Below are 6554 nucleotides of genomic sequence, written 5' to 3'. Positions count from 1 at the left end.
ATCCGCGATAGGCATAAATTATTCATCTTTTGGGGTAGCATTATTCAAATCTCGAAAATCGATGCATACTCTCAACTTCCCATTCTTCTTCATGACAACGACAATATTCGACATCCACTGAACATAACGTGCAGTTTGATTAAATTTTGCTTTGATCAAGCGTTCTATCTCTTCTTTAATTTTTATATTAATTTCAGGAGCAAAATGTCTTGGAGTCTGTTTCACAGGTCGAGCATTGGGTTTCAATGCTAATCGATGTTCCACTAGTGAACGATCGAGACCTGGCATCTCATGATAATCCCAAGCAAAATAATCTTTAAACTCATGTAAAAGATTAAAGAGTTCAGTTCGAAAAGGATCAACAAGATCCTTACAAATATATGTAATTCGAACATCATCAGGAGTTCCCAGATTATCTTCCTCTAAGGGATCTTGAGATTCAAACTTTTTATAACAATCATCATCTTTTATTGAGTATTTTTCAAAACCCAGTGGTTCTAAATCATAAATACAATCAAAAGTGAAATCAATAGAATCATCAGAAACGGAAGAAACTTGATCATTAATTAAATCAACATTACTTATATTTTCTACACAATGAGCCTCTGCTATTAAATCGGCAGTCCCGCTTGCATCATTATTTTCATTACAAGAAATAGGAAAATCATAACTAAATTCGACTGAAGACGCCGAATCGAACACACTACAACTAATAACATTACTACCCTTATGTGACTCAACTTCATCAGAAGAATCAACTTTATTCTCTAATAACTGAAAATTATTTAAATAATTATGTAATGTTACCATGTAATCAGAAACTTTCTCAACCTGGTCCATAAAGCAGTTTCTCCAAGACCTTCAAGAAAGACAGTCCCAACCAATCGGCTCAAAACCCAATTCTGGATAACGTAACTTCACCGAGAGGCCTTCAGAGGATAGATAGCAACCTTCACAATTATAAGAATTTAGTGTCCAATCAACATTCAGAGGCTTCAATTTAGAATTGTACATCCTAAAATCAACGTGCAGTTGTTCGGCATAAAGGTTTGAATCTGCCTTAATGATTTCAGGTTTACCATCTTTTGTCCATAGAAGAACACTCTGATGCACGGTGGAAGGAACTGCACCTACACCATGGATCCAATCTCGCCCCAGCAAGGTATTATAGCTTGCTCTTGATGGAATCACCACAAAAATAGTATTATGCTCAGACGAGCCAACTTTCACAGTCAGAGTAACCAACCCTCTGGCCGGAGTCGTGATGCCAAGGCATTTTGGCCAGTTTCACTGACCTTTTCTTTACTGTTTTTAGGGTAGTTTCATGCATTTCCTTAGGAAATAAGCTAGTTTTGGGTAGATATTCACTTACATCTTGATTCAAGCATACATTGTGTATTTTACATGATTTCATGAGGATTTTGCATGAATTTAAGGACAAATTGGATGTTGCATTTCCAATGACTTGGACTAGAACTTTGATGCACTTTATTGCTTAATTTCAGGACAAAGGAAGCAAAGAAGAACCACATTAGTGGCTACGTTAGTTGCACTAACGTTAACACTAACGTGGAATGGGAGTAACTTGCAAAGTTAATGAGAAAAGTGATTGCCAATAACGCTCTCAAAGCCATCATTGCCCACGTTAAGAAATAGAGCTAACGTTAGTGACACTTAACATTATCACTAACGTTGAACCAAGATCATGAGTGGCCACGTTAGAGTCCACGTTAACCTAGTTAACGTGGCCTCTAACGTTAAGAAGGAAGGGGGGAGCCAACGTTAGTGACACTCAACATTGTCACTAACGTTGGCCAAAGCACATTAAGCCACGTTAACTCCCACGTTAACCTAGTTAACGTGGAAGCTAACGTGAAGGAACAAAGTGGTCGACAACGTTAGTGACACCCAACATTGTCACTAACGTTGGAAGAACACAAGCCCCCAATGAGCCACGTTGACTCCCACGTTAACCTAGTTAACGTGGAAGCTAACGTGAAGAAAGAAGGTGATCGCCAACGTTAGTGACACCCAACATTGTCACTAACGTTGGAAGGAGCCACACATGCCACCATGAGCCAACGTTAGTGACACTCAACTTTGTCACTAACGTTGGAGATGGCTAGCAAGGCCACGTTAGAAGCGACGTTAACCTAGTTAACGTGGACTTTAACGTGGAAAATAGGGGCAATTTGGAACGTTAGTGACAATGGTAAGTGTCACTAACGTTCTCGAAGGATGGCAAGCCTACGTTAAAAGAGCCACGTTAACTAAGTTAACATGGACTCTAACATAGGGAAGGGGTAGGCTTCTCAACGTTATTGGGAAAGTTGAGTCCCAATAACGTGTGCGAAGGATCATTTACAATTCTGCAATTTACCTTCCGTCATTTACTTTCAGATCTATAATTCTAGCATTTACTTTCCTGTCAATTACCTTCCAGCCATTTTATTTTCTGCAATTCTCAACTCAAATTCTGGATTCGCTCAACTAGAACAGTCCTCTAATTAAAGTTGCTTGATCAATCAATCCTTGTGGGATTCGACCTCACTCTATTGTGAGTTTTTACTTGACGACAAATTCGGTACACTTGCCGAAGGGAATTTGTTGTGAGACAAGTTTTCCGTGCATCAAGTCGAAGTCCCACTGAAGTCTGTCACAACAATATTTGTAGGGACTAAATCATTAGGATGTTTACCCACTTTGATTAACATCCTCTCAGGTAACATAATGATCGCAGCACCACCATCAATCAAGACTTTATTTACCCTTATCCCACTCAAAGTTGTTATTATATGAAGTGGGCAGAGATGAGACATCTATTTCTCAGTAGGCCGCAAGAAATAACCTGGCTCGTCTTCGATTCGGATAAAGGAAAAGGCTTCTTCATCCTCCAATCATAATCTTCATTAGGGTCACCTTCATACTCCCCCAAATATTCGGTTGGAATGATCGAGGTTGTCCCTATCATATCATCATCTCTTTCATCAAAATACTCTTCATCAACATCGACATCTTTACTCTTATCGACTCCTAAAGACTGGGCTACTCCTTGCCTTTTTCTATTTTTGCAGGCGATATAATTTCCTTGGGATAAGTCTCTCCATCAGAAGGAAAGACAATTCGAGAATGCACAGAAGGCGTTGCCCCCTTGCTTACCTCTTTGCCTGCCTCTATCTGAGGTTTCTTATTTTGATTGAAACTTCTCCTTCCACCTCTTTCTCTCGGATAACCCCTGGAACGACCTCGATAGTAAGAATATTGATTTCGAGAAGGCGCTTGATGCCCCCATTGTGGATTGCGTCGATACATATGATCATGTATATGGAATTCTTGGCAATTCCTAATCTACTGAACACCTATGGCTTGGGATTGGCTTAAAGGTGTAGTCACATTTTGCCGAGGGGCCTTTGAGCCGGAACCTCTATTCGCCGAATCGGCTGCCTTTGGCGCGCTTGTTCTTCTCTATGAGCTAATTCTTTCTTCATCCTTTCCTTTTCGAAGATTGCTGCTACTTCAGCATCAAAGACAGTATTGCATTGTGAACACAGAGATACATCCCGGTCTTTGATTTTTTGCTGAACCAAGAAATCCAGCAAACCATCCCCTGTTCTAGGGTATACAGATCTCACCTGTGACTTAAAATCATCAAGAGTCACGTCAAAGTCATAAGACATGCCAACCATGTTCACTCCTAAACAAGGTTCGACATAGCTAGCATCAACCTCGAATGGATCCACATCAACCTTCATCTCTTTCTTGCCATCGTCAAATTTCAACCGTCCTTCCATTATTGCTTCTTGAATCAAATCCCTGAAATGGATACAACTGTTAGTCGAATGACTTGTTGCTTGATGAAATTTACAGTAAGGCTTTTCTTTTAAATCTTTCACAGAAAGTAAAGTTCTGCCCTCAGGCAGAATTAATTGTTTATCTTTAAGCAACACATAAAAAATCTGATCAGATTTCGAAATATCAAAACTATACTTCTTTCCACTTTTTAGTTTTTAATTATTCCACTTTTCAGCACTTGGAAGTTTCTTCAATATGGAGGACCTTTCTTAAGTTCAGCCAAATCGACTTCTATCTCAAAATCGAATTCCTCCTCTAAGGACTCCATGGTTACATAAGCAACCTTTTATTTTCGAGTAAAAGGTTTACTCTTTGACCTTCGCTCATTTCTATACTTTTCTTTCTCTTTTTTCATGAGTGCGGTCTGTCGAACCTTTTTAGTCAAATGGGCCAAATCAGGAATATGCACATTGAGCAGCTTTCTGCGTATATAGAATCCTAACCCCATGGTTGCTATTTTCACTATCTCACTTTCGGGTAATGATACATAACATCTACTTCTAGCATTTTTGAAACGTATTAAATAATCATCGATGGTTTCACCATCTTCACGTTTCAAAGCCACTAGATCAGTAACTGCTACATTCATCTCTCCTCGCTAAAACTGAGCGTGAAAAGCATTTTCTAACTGATTCTATATTGTGATCAAATTCGGTCTGAGATTTGAAAACCAAGTAAATGCATTCTTTGTTAATGAAGAAGGAAAAAACTTCATTTTCAAATTTTTATCATTACCTAAGTTCCCAATCTCGACTAAATAACGAGCAACATGTTCAATAGTTGATTCTCCAACCTCACCAGCAAATTTTGCGACTATCTTTGGATTCTTCACCCCTCTCGGCACTTCAGCCATCTGAACAACTTGAGGGAAAGCAGACACAAAATGTGGTTGATTCATAAAACCAACATTCAGCCCAACCCGATTCAATACTTCTTCCATAATTCTAGTGACTTGATAACGTTCACCACCATGATTTGCACGTAATTTGGCTAAAAAATCATCAGCATTTTGACCTCGGGGAACTACATAAGGGTTTTATTGATTCAAAACATTATTTTCATTTCGAAAAACATTTTCTACTCCTCCGATATTTCCCTTGGCATTATGCTTTTCACCTTCATCATAATCAACAATTCGAGCAATTTTGTCGACTTGTCTAGCAAGACGTTCAAATTTTGATTCATGATCAGCCATCATGGGATTCAGAATTGTAGTCATTTGTTGGGTCAATAAGTTAACTAAGTCATGATGACTTTCCTCCACTTATTGTCGATATACCGCCATTGAATTGGCAGCATTCGAAGTAGAGCCCACATTATAATCGCGAGAGTACTCGGAATGTTGTTGTGGGTTTTGAGTATTGTTTACTCCATTTGTATTCCCAAAGCGGATAGGCGGAATAAAACCACCCACCGGTGGGGTATAACCAGGGAAAAGACCATAAGGAGGCAAACCAACGGTTAATGGAGGTTGATATGGTGGAACAGGGCCACGTGGACGAATATTACGTCCACCATTTCCTGTCTGAACAGTCGTAACTGCTATACTTTCAGTTCCAATTGCACCCTTCGAACATGAAGACACGTCGGCTTGTTGCATGGACACCGGTATGCTATAATTAGTGGATGAACCACCATTCACATTTGATAATTCATCAGCCATGTGAATGATTTTTCCACTTCGCAGTCGCATACACTGAAAAATACTGGAAAAAAATATTTGTTTGGCACACTTCGAAATTTTAAAACTGTCTCACTGGGCGTGCCAATTTGTTTTATCGATTTTTAACAAATCGATGGTGGTTCGATATCTAATGATCTGGGAGCGAAACCTACTCCTCTTTGCAGGTGCCAGTTTTCTAGAAGTGCATCAAAGTGTCTTCGATTAGATGGAATTTGGAAATAAAGATAAATTAAATTATGTAATTTAAGATAAAAGATGGCAAAATAAAGTTTTCAAAAAGAAAAAATTAAACTGAAAACAAAGAAAATGTGTTGAAATTAAACAAAGCAATAAAATGCCTTCGACTCAATCAAAGGACTTTTGACATAAAAATTAAAAATGATGAAATGTAAATTGAACAAAGAAATTAAAGATTGCTTGAAGGATAAATTTACTTGAAAAATAAAGTTTATAGAAAACATAAATGAGAAATTTAAAATTTGGAAGGAACCCTACATAAATTGAACTCAAATGCAGACTCAGAAATTCACTGGGGATGTGAATGTGCTTGAGTGTTTTCTGAAGTAAAATTCCAACCCTAATTTCCTAAGACTTCTTAGTATTTATAATCTACCTTTAGTAACTGATAATTAATTATAATTAATTACAATTAACTATGAATTTGAAATTTCGAATGATTTCTCCTTGGTAACTATTTCCGTCTTTTGATTGTCCGCATTCCCCATAATTTCCTCGCGTGATGGAAAACTTCTTAACTTCTTCACTACTACAACTATTCGAATCAATCTTTTTCGAATAACCACTTCAAGTATCCCATTCAATTTGACTCGCTCGATCAGGAAGCCTCGAAATTGAATCCGTGCTAAAAACCTTCACCTAACACTTGCACACGTGTCACTGCTTATGTTTTCGACCACTTTATCAATTTGAACAATTCACCTTTATCAAAAATATTTTTCTGATCAACACTATTATATATATAATGAAACTTATTATTGATATAATGCTTTATTAGTGT

The sequence above is a fragment of the Arachis ipaensis genome, chromosome B09, assembly GCF_000816755.2.
Source record: "Arachis ipaensis cultivar K30076 chromosome B09, Araip1.1, whole genome shotgun sequence".
Taxonomy (NCBI): Eukaryota; Viridiplantae; Streptophyta; class Magnoliopsida; order Fabales; family Fabaceae; genus Arachis; species Arachis ipaensis.
The sequence above is the reverse complement of the archived record's forward strand: the minus strand, read 5'-3'. Positions refer to the sequence as shown.